We start from the raw sequence: 14,808 nt of genomic DNA on the forward strand, positions 1-14,808 counted from the left end.
CAATTAACTTTCTTTTCATTTATTTTATATGCTGACCCAGTTTCCTCTTCCTCCTCTTCTTCTGTTTCCTCCTCCTGACTCCCATCTATCCCCTCCCCATCCACTCTTCCTCCATGTCCATTTAGAAAGAAGCAGGCCTCCCATTGGCTTGAACATATCATATCACATCAAGTTGAGGTAGGACCAAGCTCTTGAGGACATTCTTAATGCAACTCGTGTGGCTGGAAGAGGGTTGGGTGTGTGACACTGAGTGAACCTTTAAGAGAAGATGGGAGCATTTTCAGGAACATGAAGAATGAGTGGTTTAATAGGCTAAAAAATTAAAATGTGCAATTCTAAACAGAAGAAATAGCATGTAAAAGCAGGAAAGGCCGGTGTAGGAACCATGGGATGTGGTGGTGTGGTTGGGTTGTGATCAGGAAGGAACAGTAGGGGAAAATGAAAAATGAGAGGATGAACGGGGTCTGTATGCCTTGAAGTGGACATTGAGGTTCATCTCGAAAGTTAAGGAATATTCTCACAGACTGTAATTGGCATGCTGTCAGGAATCCTTTCATGCATCTCAGATATTTGCATAGTAGGAAATGGATTGATCACAGAATTTAAAAAATAAAATGAGCCATTAAGAAAAACAAGATCATGCAGAGGAGTGGAGATTTTCCTCTGAAGTGATCAGTCAGGCTCCTAGAGACAAACTGTTTTCTTTCATACGTGATTCTGGGGAAAAATGGAAGAAACATAGCTGGGGGGGGGCACATTAGTTAATGTGAAGTGTCCCAGGAATGGGGAGAATAAATGTGGATAATGGAGAAAGTAGTACTATGCTACCTTGTACACGTGTGTGGAAAAATCACAGCTAAACATTGTTCTAATCAATTAATATGCATTGTGAATTCATTTTAGTAGTTCAGAACTATCAAGGACCTTGAGATTGGTGACAGAAAGAGAAAGATACTTTTTATTTTTATTTATTTTTTCAAGAGAATTGAATCCTTTGTTGATTACACATGATAATGAATGATACACAAGCTTCATTCCCATCTGTTATTTTATCTGATACCATTATTCAATTTTGATACTGCATAGGGTGTGCCAACAACCATTTTATTGTAACCAAACTGTGACTTTGCATGGATGACCCTTTTAATGGTAAAACTCATTAAAGTCACAACAGTAACTGGCAGTTTAACTACACCAAGGTTTTCGAAGACAATGGCTTCTCCACCCAAGCAATTATAAATAAATTCCAAATGGAACTTGGCACCTCCCTGAAGGAATTCTAACTTCACACTGTTGGGGAAGTTGACCAAGATGGCTTCAGAATAGACTAACTTTACACAGCACATTTAAGAAAATGAAAAAAAGAAAAAAAAAGAAAGAAAGAAAGAAAAAAGAAGATAAAAAGAAAAAAGAAGAAAAAAGACACATTTATTCAGCGTCATGATCAGACTATTTAGCAATCAACATCATGGGTGGAAAAAGTCTACAGTAAAACCCTTTGTTGGAATGCTTTACACTTTCCACAGAACAGAAACTAAAATAACCTGTTATACAATTAGTCACAAATACAGTCCTGGAGTTTTTTGCCCATACACATGAGTATTGTCTAAAACATGTCTTCTTTGTAGCAGCTAGACCCTGCCACCACTGTGCTTGGCTGAGTTCACAAATCTGCTGTAACCTGTAGCTTCCCTGTCACTTCTCTGGCTCTCCTCTCCTGCTAAGCTTTGTTTCCTGGCTGTAATTAGAACCTCCTGCCACTGTGGAAGCTGCTGCTGCTGCTGCTGCTGCTGCTGCTGCTGCTGCTGCTGCTGCTGCTGCTGCTGCTGCTGGAACCACCATAGCCACCTTGGCTTCGTGGTTTAGCAAAGTACTGGCCACCATCACCATAAGGGCCAGAACTTCTGCCTCCAAAGTTTCCTCCCTTCATTGGTCCAAAATTTGAAGACGGATTGTTATGATTGCCAAAATCATTGTAGCTTCCACCACCTCCAAAATTGCCTCCATCATTACCAAATCCATTTTGGCCACCCCCACTGCCACCATATCCACCACCACCACCATGGCTGCCACCGAAGCCACCACGACCACTGAAGTTCCCCCACTCAACCAAAATTGTCATTGCCACCAAGACCGCCTCCACGACCACCACCAAAGTTTCCGGAACCACTTCAACCTCTTTGTCTGGACGAAGGCACTAGCCATCTCCTGCTTTGACAGGGCTTTTCTGACTCCACAGTTGTGGCCACAGTATGGTATTTCTGAATAACAATCTTGTCCACAGAGTCGTGGTCATCAAAAGTGACAAAAGCAAACCCTCTCTTTTTTCCCCTGCCCCTGTCAGTCATGATCTCAATCACTTCAATCTTTCCACACTGCTCAAAATAATCTCGCTGGTGATGTTCTTCAGTGTCTTCTTTAATACCACCAACAAAGACCTTTTTCACACTTAAGTGGGCACCCGGTCTCTGAGAATCTTCTCTCGACACGGCTCTCTTAGGTTCCACAACTCTTCCATCCACCTTGTGTGGTCTTGCATTCATAGCGGCATCCACCTCCTCCACAGTGGCGTATATGACAAACCCAAAGCCCCTGGATCACTTGGTGTTTGGATCTCTCATGACCACGCAGTCCGTGAGTGTTCCCCATTGCTCAAAATGGCTCCCCAGGCTCTCGTCGGTTGTTTCGAAGCTCAGCCCTCCAAAGAAGAGCTTCCGTAGCTGTTCGGCTCTTTGGGAGACTCTGACTTGACATGACAGGCAAGGAAACCAGAGCCTTCAGAGATGCTTCCTCGGGCGCGTCAACAGGCAGAAAGGAGTAAGCCAACGAACGTACCTGAAAGATACTTTTTATAAAAGCACATTTTCAGGTAAAATAGACACAATTTATCATGGATTACATCCATAAAAAGGGGGATAAGGAAGAGGAAGATGAGGTTTTTCTCTTTGAAAACGAAATTATCTATTAACCAGAGTCAGGTAACTCCTATCAGACATGAAGCCACCCTGGGGATGTAAAATTTGATTTTATGAATGCTCATTTAGAGGTCCCCAAAAGCCCAGAGAATGGTCCTGAAAAAAAGGCTCTTGGTCTCCAAAGATGAAACGGAGCAGAAGATGTAAAATTTCATGCCATCGTTATAGAGATAAAAATGAGAACAATCACCTATGGATCTGTTTGAAGGACAGCAGACTAAACGTGTATTCCTGAGGGACACATGTGTCTACAGGTTCCATTCATTGTCATGTGTCCCTCCATAAAACCCTCTGTCTGGTCCTTTGAATCACAAAGCTGTACCAAGGAGACATTTATGCAAATAAGGAAAAGCTAGATTCAGTGCGTTTCAGGTTTTCAATATTCACCACTTCTGGCTGGTGTTACTCCCTCATTTCCTACTGTTTCTGCTTTTAGGACCTCCCTGACTCAAATAGCTAATGTGGGACTCAGCTGACTTTGATCTTTCATGCCCATGCTGAACAACAGCTTTCCTTCCTTCCTTCCCTTCCCCTTCTCTTCCTCCCTTCTTCCTTCATCTCAATGAGTTTACCAACAAAATATGTTCATGAGTGTCAATGAAATTAATTTAATCAGTTTTCTATGGCATTTGCAAATATAAACCATTGTTATAACTTAATATGTGAAAATTTGATCCATAACTTTGTTTCTATTACATAGTCAACTTTTATTACTTACTATTCAAATGCTATATTTAAAATAATAACATACTTAGATGCTATTTGAAGTTATTGAATCCACAAAAAGTATAGACTGATAATGTTCTGCTTCAAAAATAATGCTGAGCTACAGAAAATGTATTCTGCATAGTATTTTAGATTTCCCCTGATCTGAACTTTATTGGAACTGGCAGCCCTATTTCTGTATCCAGAGGCAATGCTTCAGGCATTTCTTCCTATTTTCATCATATGCACTGGAAAATATAAATGTACTTATCTTAAAAATGCTTAGAATTCCTTGTGCCCACATTTGATCTAGTTTTGAGACATTTTCATCATGAGTACGAGTACAGGTACTGCTTATTTAAATTTCACATCTTAAGTGTTTTGAGAGTTTTGTCTCTTAGTCACAGAGAATTGATAATTACAAATAAAGTAACTGCTTGCATGGTGTTCTATATTGTATTTTCATGCACCCCATGTCTTTTCTTATTTCTTGTGGTGCTAGGGATTAAACACATTGTCTTGTACATGGCAGGTAAATGTTATATCCTTGAGAGGCACCCCCACACACTGGGTGTGTATGTGGTATATGAGTATGTGTGCGGTGTATTCAGATGCATGCTGGAGATAATGCATGTGGAGAACAGCATATGATATTGGGTGTACTGGGTATTCTCCTCTATCACTCTCTACTTTATGTCTCTGAGACAGCATCTTCATTGAACCTGGAGCTGGAGTAGAGGCTAGCTCTTCTGGTCTATCCTTCCCAAAACACTGGGGTAAAATGAGTGAGTATGCAGAGCTACATCTGGCTTTTTACCTCAGAGATGGGCATTTGAACTTATGTCCTTACTCTTGAGTAGCTAGCACTCTTACATAATAAGCAGTCTCCTGAGTCCTGTCTATCCCATTCAATATATTATATTCAAACTGATAATTGAAATATATATGTACACATATGCAATTTTATTTTATTTTTTTACAACAAAAAATAAGTACTGGAACATTTGCCTTTGGATTTATAAATGGGCAAAAAGAGTTGATTTCTATGAGAAATCTTTCAAGATGCAATATGTGATTTATGATTTTGTTTCCTATTCTTGCCTAGCAAGTTACCTTTAAACTTGGGGCCAGTGAGGACCATATGTTAGTAGAATTCACTCAGAACTTGAGTAGGCTGGTTTTCTGTTTTATAAGTAGCAGTCACTTTAGAGAGACAGAAGCAGAGGCAGAGTAGACAGCATGGCTTCATTTGATTGTTTAATAACATGTAGAGAATATTTTGGTAATAGAAAATCTACGTCATGATTCATATGGCTTTGTATATATGGTCAACCTTGGGTCCTTTCTCTGGGTAGGTATGATGGCTATTTGGTTGATAGTGTCATTTTAACAAGGTCTAGAATTACCTAGGAGCCAAGCCTATGGGCACACCTGTGAGGATTATCTAGAATGGATTAATTGAAGTGGGAAAACCCACCCTAAATGTTAGCAGGGCGATTTCATGAACTGGAGTTCTGGACTGAATAGAATGAGAAAGTATGAGCATGCTCATTAATCTCTGCTTCCTGAATATTTACTCAATGTGACCAGATGACTCAAGCTCCTGCTTGCAGGACTTCCTTGTGTGATGAACTGTGAGTCAAAACAATTCTTTTCTCCCTTCAGTTGCTTTTGTTGGGACATTTTTTTTTTTTTTTTCTGAGAAAGGGTTTCTCTATGTAGTTCTGGTGTCTGTCCTGGATCTCTCTCTGTAGACCAGGCTGGCCTCGAACTCACAGAAATCCACCTGGCTCTGCCTCCCGAGTGCTGGGATTAAAGGCGTGCACCATGGAGACCTGGCTTGTTGGGGCATTTTCTACATCAATAAAGCATATAATGAATGAGGTAGGTAACAGGAATAAACATTCCAAACAGCTAAAGAAAGCAGTACACCTTCCCAAGCTCAGACCCAGGAGCTGCACAGTATCATTTTGGCTGCATTTGATTGACTAACAAACTACACAGTTGGGAGATTGTATGGGGAGAGGAAGGAGACCCAGTGGCTTGAAGAGAGAACAGCTAGGTTATGAAGTGAGCATAGGAAACAGTCCTTTTGGAAAACATTGTTGGAAACCCAATCTGCTGCAACTTGGTTCACTTACTTTCATCACTTATTTTTTTTCTGAATCTAACAGAGATGTCATCATAGTATATAAATCATAACAAACTATATTACATCTCCCATAATGTTTCAAATCCATCCCCCGACGAGATCCCGGATTGCAGCTATGAAGGGAAATGAAGTAGGAAACACAGCCCCAGCTGTCATCCACAGCAGCATGAGTCCTAGGTTTGTCAGGAAGCTAGACTCAGACCAAACTGGGAGTTGTGGCTTCAACACAAAAAATAAATTCACGATGACCCAGTATGAAGAAATTGGTTTTGTTTGTTTTGGTGAGGTTTTGTCGTTGTTTGTTTTTTGTTTTATGTCCTACTTGCACTAGATTTTAAGTGTGGGAGTTAATAGAGAAAAGGATGTTCAGAAAGACACATGAGAGTGTATTACTATGCATGTCTCAGAGAGGCTCATGTTTTATCTTATCAGATCTATAATTTCTCTGTAAAATGAATATGAAACAGACCAATAAAAATTTTCTGTCTTGAAGTTTGTCTTTGTAGTCTAGCTGATAGTTTACAGTCCCTTCTCTTAGAATATTCGATGATACCTAAAGTGTAGCAGGAATCCAATTATGCTTTCCTATTGTGAAATGTGCTTTTACCTACATCTACTGTCTGAAAGAGAGGAGCTTGCATATTTATTCTTGTTTTTAACAACTTGATTATCTCACACACTTTTGCAATCTACCTCTTTATGTAAAATACTATTTCTCTCTTCACATGTACCAAGTATAAGAGGAAATACCTTCACTTTACAGGAAATGGAACTGTAATGGTACTATAAGATCCATTTCTTGAGGATTTATGAACTAGGCACTCTTGGAATCAGGGATAACTAATTTTAGTTAAGCTATCCCTTCCTTTGTTACACAGATAAAATAAATGACACAAAACTAAAATATTAAAATTTTATTTATTGCCACTAATAGTAGCTACCATAAAGCAAAGCAGCCCAGTTTTGGGGTCATGTTAAAATTTTGGGCTCAAATTCTAACATTGCTTCTGTCAAAATTACCATTTTCAATAAAGCAAAATAGTTTAAATTGTTCCCAGACCTTTCCTCAAACTATTCCATTTAGCCTTTCAGAAGCTTATGGTGCAATTTCAAAGGTAGAGTCAATTACCCAGACAAATGAAACTGATGAATTAACTAATTTGTGTTCTCTCTAACTGTTTTGATGAAACTCCATAAACAGGCTGTTCGTTACGTTCCTTTGAGCTTTGAACAGTTTACTGTTTGTGATGATAAAAATGCAATGGGGAATACTTTAACATATGCCAGATTCAAACTGAGTGAAACATGACAGAAGATTGATCTTCATAAAATATTTGCATATAAAATATCTGCTCCACATCATAGTTCTAGAACCTGAGTGAACTGGACTAGAATGCTACCATGTGACATACTGCATGTTAATAGTAATCACAGTATGCATTTTCTTATCTGCATCTAAAATATTCCTCTTTCTGGGATCATTTGGTAAGGAATGTTTTAATTGATAACATAAAATGACAACCATAGAAACATCACCACATATATCAGAAATATTTGTGTAAAAGTAATGTGTGTATGTAATATATTAGGGATTGAATGTATGTATTCTTTTTCCATTGTTTTCATTCAGATAATGTGTATAATGTGGGACAGGTTAAAGCTTTTTTCCCTCTTTTTTAAATTTTAAATTTTTAAATAAAAAATAACATTTTTCTCCTTTGTTTTGCATACTGACCACAGTTTCCCCTCAGAGGTGGTGTATTGAGGATATATTTTTTTACTCTTATTTCTTTTTTTATTTAAAATTTTAATTTTAATTTTTTTATATTTATTTAATCCAATTAACTTTCTTTTCATTCATTTTACATACCAACCCAGTTTCTCCTCCCTCCTCTTCTCCCTGATTCCCATCTACCTGCCTCCCCATCCATCCACTCCTCCTCCATCACCATTCAGAAAGGGGCAGGCCTCTCCCATGGGCTTGAATACAGCAGGGCACATCAAGTTGATGTAGGACCAAGCTCCTCCCCTTGTGTAAAGGTTGGGCAAAGTAATCTAGCATGGGGAACAGGTTTCCAAAAGCCAGCTAAGTGCCAGGGACAGGTCCTGACCTCACCGCTAACAGCCTTACAAACAGACCAAGCTACACAACTGTCACACACATGCAGAGGGCCTAGGTCAGTTCCATGCAGCCTCCCTGTTTGTCCAGAGTCCATGTGGTCCCAGGAGCTTAGGTCAGCTGTCTCTGTGGGTTCCTCTGTCATAATCTTGATCCCTCTTGCTGGTACAATCCCTCCTCCCTTTCTTCAGGAGGACTCCCAGAGCTTGTCCCAATGCTTGGCTGTGGATCTCTGAATCTGCTTCCATCAGTTAGTGAATAAAGGCTCTGTAATAACAATTAGGGTAGTCACTAATCTGATTACAGTAGATGGCTAGTTTAGGCACCCTCTTCACTATTGATAACAGTCTTAGCTGGGGTCATCCTTTTGGATTCCTGGGGCTTTCCCTGGCACCAGGTTTCTCCCTAGCTCTCCTTCCTGTCCCCAAACTGCCTCCTGCACCCTGCCTTCCCAACCTGATCCCTCAAGTTCCCATCACCCCTCACACTCTCCCTACTTCCATTTCACTCAGGAGATCTCTTCTATTTCTGCTCCTAGGGAAATCCGTGCATCCCTCTTTAGTCCCTCTTTGGTGTTTGTTTGTTTGTTGGTTTGTTGGAGGTAGATAGTAGACTGCTGGTTGCAAGCACTGGGAGAAAAAAATGGGAGTTAGTATTTGATGGGAACATCAAACAATACAGACATTGTTTAGATGAGTGAGGGTGATAATTAAACATGAATTAATGCTACAACTTACATGGCTAAATTAATAATTTTAATGTTACCTATATTTTATCACAAGTAAACATTTTAACACTCTATGGAAGGCATGGTGCACTGCATCAGCCAGGGTCCAGCCATGAGAGCAGACACCATGTGAGTTGGACATCGAGAGGGATATATATTCAGTGTCAGGGATTGGTTAGACCTTGTTGGAGAACTGGAAAAGAGGGCAGAAAGTGTCCCAGACTGTTATGGTCATGGAGTAATCAAGGCAGAGTTGGAATTATTAGCTTGTGGACCCTTGAAGCAAGTGACAACATCCCTTCTCCTAACTTTATTGGAGAGTAGGAGGCTCCTCTGGGAAATACTGGAGATTTGCAGCTGGAATTAGGGGCAACAGTAGGGGTGAGGCTGACAGGAAAAGCCAGGAGATAGGAACAATCTATCCCCCCTCGTCAGGGTTCTAGCCTCAGCCCTGCAGCCTCCTGAAGAGATGCCTTGTGGTTTGCAGAGCTCTAGTCACAGCCTCAAGAAACAGAATCCAGAGGAGTCTTTAGCAGCTAGGTAGGTCCACCTCTCCTAGTAGGTGATCACTTACTGTGATACCAGCACAGAGAAGCAGCTGCAGACTCTCTGGCACAGCATGCTGCTCTGGTGGTCAGCCAGAGCCAAATATGTTGGAAAGAAATGCAAATTTTAGAATCCTCCTAGGCAAATCACGGACTGACTTTTAATACAACCTAGGACTCCATGCCCTTGGATCTCAGTTGAGAGAATGCCTTGGGCAGGACTGAGGAACTTGGGGAATAGCTCTGTTTAATATGGGTATATTAACTTGCTGTTGATTTTTGTTGGTGTGGTATAATGGAGATGCATAGAGACAGGCAGAAACACAATCTCTTCACAGAGTGTGGTAGCATTATGAGTGGTGTAGTGTGCCCAACTAGTTCCTCACATCTGATAGACTTGTTTGTTTCTTTCTCTGTCCTTTTTCTTTGTGTGTAATGTGTGTGTGCGCATGCATGCTAGTTCTCTGTCTTTTTTCTTTGTGTGTAATATGTGTGTGTATGTGCATGTGGATATCAGAGATCAATGCCTAGTTTCTTTAAATGTTCTTCACCTTACCTTGTTGAGACAAAGTCACTCCCAGAAACTGGTACCCTTCAGTTGGCTAGGCTAGCTGGCTGGTGAGCTATGGGGTCTACCTGTCTCTGCCCACCTTGTACTGTGGTCACAGATGTGCACCACCATGTCTGACTCATTTATATGTATGCTGTGGATCCCAACTCTGGGAGAGTTGGCTCAGTATATAAAGTGTCTGCCACACAAGCTTGGGCCCTCTTTGTTTTCTAGCCTTTCTGGGGCTGTGGATGATAGGTTAGTTATCCTGTAGTTTACTCCTAATATCCACTTATGAGTGAGTACATACCATGTTTGTCTTCCTGGGTCTGGGTTACCTCACTCAGAATTATTTTTTCTAGTTCCATTCATTTGCCTGCAAATTTCATAAGGTCATTATTTTTTTTTACAGCTAAGTAATACTACATTGTGTAAATGTACCACATTTTCCTTGTTCATTCTTCAGTTGAGGGGCATCTAGGTCATTTCCAGGTGGTGACTATTATGAATAAAGCTGCTATGAACATAGTTGAACAAGTGTACTTGTGATATGATTGAGCATCCTTTGGGTATATGCCCAAGATTGGTTAGCTAAGTCTTGAGGTAGTTTGATTCCCATTTTTCTGAGAAACTGCCATATTGATTTCCAAAGTGGCTATACAGGTTTGTACTGCATCCAGCAGTGGAAGAGTGTTCCCCTCACTCCACATCCTCTCCAACATAAGCTGTCATCAGTGTTTTTGATCTTAGTCATTCTGACAGTTGTAAGATGGAATCTCAGAATTGTTTTGATTTACATTTCCCTGATCACTAAGAATGCTGAACAATTCTTTAAGTGTATTTTAGCCCCTTGAGATTCTTCTCTTGAGAATTTTTTGTTTAGTTAGGTACCCCATTTTCTGTTTAGATCAGTACCCCATTTTTAGATTTGATTATTTGGTATTTTGATGTCTAGTTGATGTCTAGTTACTTGAGTTGTTTATATATTTTGGAGATCAGCTCTCTGTGAGATGTGGGGTTGGTGAAGATGTTTTCTCATTCTGCAGGCTGCCATTTTGTCTTATTGACAGTGTCCTTCACCTTACAGAAGCTTTTCAGTTTCATGAGATTCCATTTATTAATTGTTGATTTCAGTGTCTGTGCTACCTGTGTTTTATATATAAGAAATAGTCTCCTGTGCCAATGCATTCAAGGATGCTTCCCATTTTCTCTTCTATGGTTCAGTGTAACTGGTTTTTGGTTCAGTGTAACTGGTTTTATGTTGCAGTCTTTGATTCACTTGGACTTGAGTTTTGTTCAGGGCAATAAATATCAATCTATTTGCATTCTTTTACATGTTAACATCCAGTTATGCCAGCACCATTTGTTGAAGATGCTTTCATTTTGCCACTGGATACTTCTGGCTTCTTTGTTAAAAGTCAGTTGTTCATAGGTGTATGGATTTATATCAGAGTCTTGGAGACCGAGAAAATTTTATGGACCATGCTTGTTTCCTGTATTATTTTTTAATTTAAATTTTAAAATTCACATTTTACATATATAATTCTATGAGCTTAACATAGATGACATGAGATAAATGCTAGGTCAATAAATGATAGATAGATAGATAGATAGATAGATAGATAGATAGATAGATAGATAGATACATGATAGATAGGTAGACAAATAGATGATATATAGATAGATTTTGGACAGATTACAGATAGATGATTTATATATAAATATATTCTAGATAGATGATAAGTAGATAGACACTAGATACATGCTAGATAGGTAGAGAATGATGGATACAGATAGATGATAGATGGATAGATAGATAGATAGATAGATAGATAGATAGATAGATAGACAGATAGCTAGATGGATAGATGATAGATTTATATAGCTTGTCTCACAATCAGAATAAAACAGTTACTGACACCTTAAAATTACTTTTATTTATTCTTTTATTGTCAACTGTCTCACATGTTATTCTTGGCAACTATTAGCCAATATTTTGCTATTATTTTAAGGGAGACAGTATTTGTTCAGCTTATAGTTCCAGGTTACAGTCCATCATTGAAGTCAAGGAAAGTAGCAACTTGAAGTAGGTAGTAACACACAAAGTAAAGAACATAGTGAATGAACACATACATGCTTGTCAGTTCTCAGCTTGCTCTTCACTTTTCCTCTGGACCAGAGCTTATCCCATAAAGTCATGTCACCCACATTCATGTCTAGTCTTCATACCTTGAACAAAATCACTCACAGTCATGACCTCAGGGTTACCAAACTTCACAATTGCTTATTGAGAATCCCTTCTGAGATGATTCTGAGTTGTGTCAGATTGACTAGTAAATGTAAACATTACAACGTAGGACAAAATTTATAAAATCTTGTTTGAAATATCCTAATAATGTATTCTTTAGAACACATTCCATATTGGTTAAAATAGTATAAGCAAATATATAGCTCTCTCAGTGATAAATAAAATTGAACAAAGAATAAAATTATTCCCCAAATATAGACTTAAACACATACATAACACCCCCCCCACACACAATTGAGTAACATGAAGTTTTGTGTTAAGCCTCTAGCATCACAAAATCCAACCAAAAACAGCAAGAATTTTATTATATATTTGATGTTATAGTTCTATAATCCAAGAATTTAAGAAGTTGAGTCAAGAGGATTATTGATTTGAGCCAAGCACCATAAAAAATTACAAGGCAAGACAAAAAATGAACAAAAATAGAACTAGCCAAATAAAAGGACACTTGTAATAGAACATGTCTATTATTCCAGGTACTTAGAATACTGGAGATAAAAAAGTCACAAGAGTGAAAGCTTCCTGTGCTGCTTGGTGAGTTTAAAGCTAGCCAGGGCCACTGTCTCAAAATGAAAAAAATAGGTTGGGATTCTAGAGGTAAAAAAGTCATCATCAGTCTTACCCACCTGTAAATGCCGGTAAGCTACAATAATGACTTGTTTGGCAAGATATGCCTACTGGTCCAATAGGAGCACAAATGTCACAAACCACTTTTTTTTTTTTTTTGGTTTTTCGAGACAGGGTTTCTCTGTGTAGTCTGTGTAGCTTTGCGCCTTTCCTGGAGCTCACTTGGTAGCCCAGGCTGGCCTCGAACTCACAGAGATCCGCCTGGCTCTGCCTCCCGAGTGCTGGGATTAAAGGCGTGCGCCACCAACGCCCGGTGGCAAACCACTTTTTAATTGGATTTAAAAGTCCATGTTATAAGACAAAACTTACACCTGACAACCAACAGGGCCCAAAACTTGTGGCTAGACAGAAAATAGGCTCCAGGGAAGAACCTTCTACTATTATTCTGCTAAATAGACATATTATTCAAATGACTCCTAATGGTTTATCATTATTTCTATAGATTAGTGTGTTTCTCATTTTTCATCAGAGAAGTTTCTTCCTTCAGCATATAACAATCTACACAGAGACCAGCTTGATCTGCTTAAAGGGCCCCCTGGCAGTAGGATCAGAATCCATCTCGGGTGCATGAGCAGGCTTTTTGGAGCCCTCTACCTATGCTGGGACACTTCACACAGCCTTGAGGCAGGGAGAGGGGTTTGGACTAGCCTCTACTAAATGTACCTACCCATGGGAGGCCTAACTTTCTTGTAGAAGGGAATGGGGGGTTGGAAGGGGGGAGGCTGGAGGTGTGGGAAGAGGAAGGAGTGGGATCTTTGATTGGTATGTAAAATGAATAAAATTTTTTCTTAATTAAAAAAATCTACACAGAGACCAACAATTAGTCAACAAGTGGAGATATTGAGGAGTAAAGAGCATACTTAGATAGGACATCCTTATCACATCCCCTCCTCCCAAGGCTCAGAGAGCATCACAGAAGTGACCTAAAGATCACAAGAGTCAAAGGTGGTGGATGACCACAAGGGAGCAATTTCTCTGGACACAGCAATGCAGCAGGAGTTGTAACATCATGCACCAAACTTGCACAGCCCAAGCCAGAAAAAAAAATCTCAGCATGGATGAAGGAGGTAGGCAAGAATTCCACTATTAACTAAAAAACTAACAACAATTGAATCAGTTTTCTTTAAGACTTTTGCCCCTGGCAAAACTATAGTTCAGTGAATGGCTACAGGTTCAAAAGTTTATGGAAACAATCCTCTCCTGGATCTAGCCTGATAAGTATAGTCCTTATCTCTCATCAAGGAAACTTCTCTTTGTAACAGACAGAGACCATAGAGAAACCCTCAACCAATCCTAATGCCCAGCTGTGTAGCCCAGTCCCAATGGATCTCTCTATAACACAGCATCTATATCTAAGGCTCAGGGAATACTGTAGAAGAGGAGGCAGAAAGATCCAGAGGAACAGAGAGCTGTAAAATTTTATCTCTTAAGAATATTAGAAGTTGTACCCATGAATTCTCCCCAAAATGATTGCATAAACATCAGCCGAGCAAGGACAACAGCAATAGACATGCTAAAGTGGGCAGTGGAAAGAGTGTGAGGACTCACCCTATATACAGGACAGGCAAATAAGAAACACAGAGAGTTGGAGAAATAATCTTTTCCAGAAAAGAAAACACCAATTAGTTATCTCATACTAAATGGTCATCCACGAAAACATTCATATAAGTACATTATATAGACTGAAGAGATTTAATATATAACATATCATATCATATAATTTATTATATGTCATAAAATTATTGAAAAAGAGTCCATGAGTTTTAAAGAGAACAAGGAGCAGTATATAAGAAAGTTTGGAGGGAAGAAAGAAAAGGGAATAATGATGCAATTATATTGAAGTCTCAAATAATAAACGAAATACCTAAAAATATAAATTTAAAAAAGTGTATGTGGGCAGCAAAAATTGAACTTGATAGCTTAAAAACAATAACAAAATTTATAAATAAAAATAGCAAAGTGCTTGCTCAACCCCAGCAAGGCTGTAGATTCAATATCCACTACCAAAATCTAAAAAGAAACAGACAATAACATTGATACTACCAAATGGCAAACATTAAACTGTGTCCATTTTTCATTGTGAAGATGTAATTAGTTCAC

At 39.1% G+C, this 14,808-nt stretch overlaps 1 pseudogene; it reads right to left on the reverse strand.

Moving 5' to 3' along the window:
• Positions 1 to 1,744: 1,744 nt before the first annotated feature.
• LOC102910932 (heterogeneous nuclear ribonucleoprotein A1 pseudogene) overlaps positions 1,745 to 14,808 on the reverse strand; it is a 31,233-nt pseudogene continuing 18,169 nt past the window's right edge.

Source organism: Peromyscus maniculatus, chromosome 6 (assembly GCF_049852395.1).
Source record: "Peromyscus maniculatus bairdii isolate BWxNUB_F1_BW_parent chromosome 6, HU_Pman_BW_mat_3.1, whole genome shotgun sequence".
Lineage (NCBI taxonomy): Eukaryota > Metazoa > Chordata > Mammalia > Rodentia > Cricetidae > Peromyscus > Peromyscus maniculatus.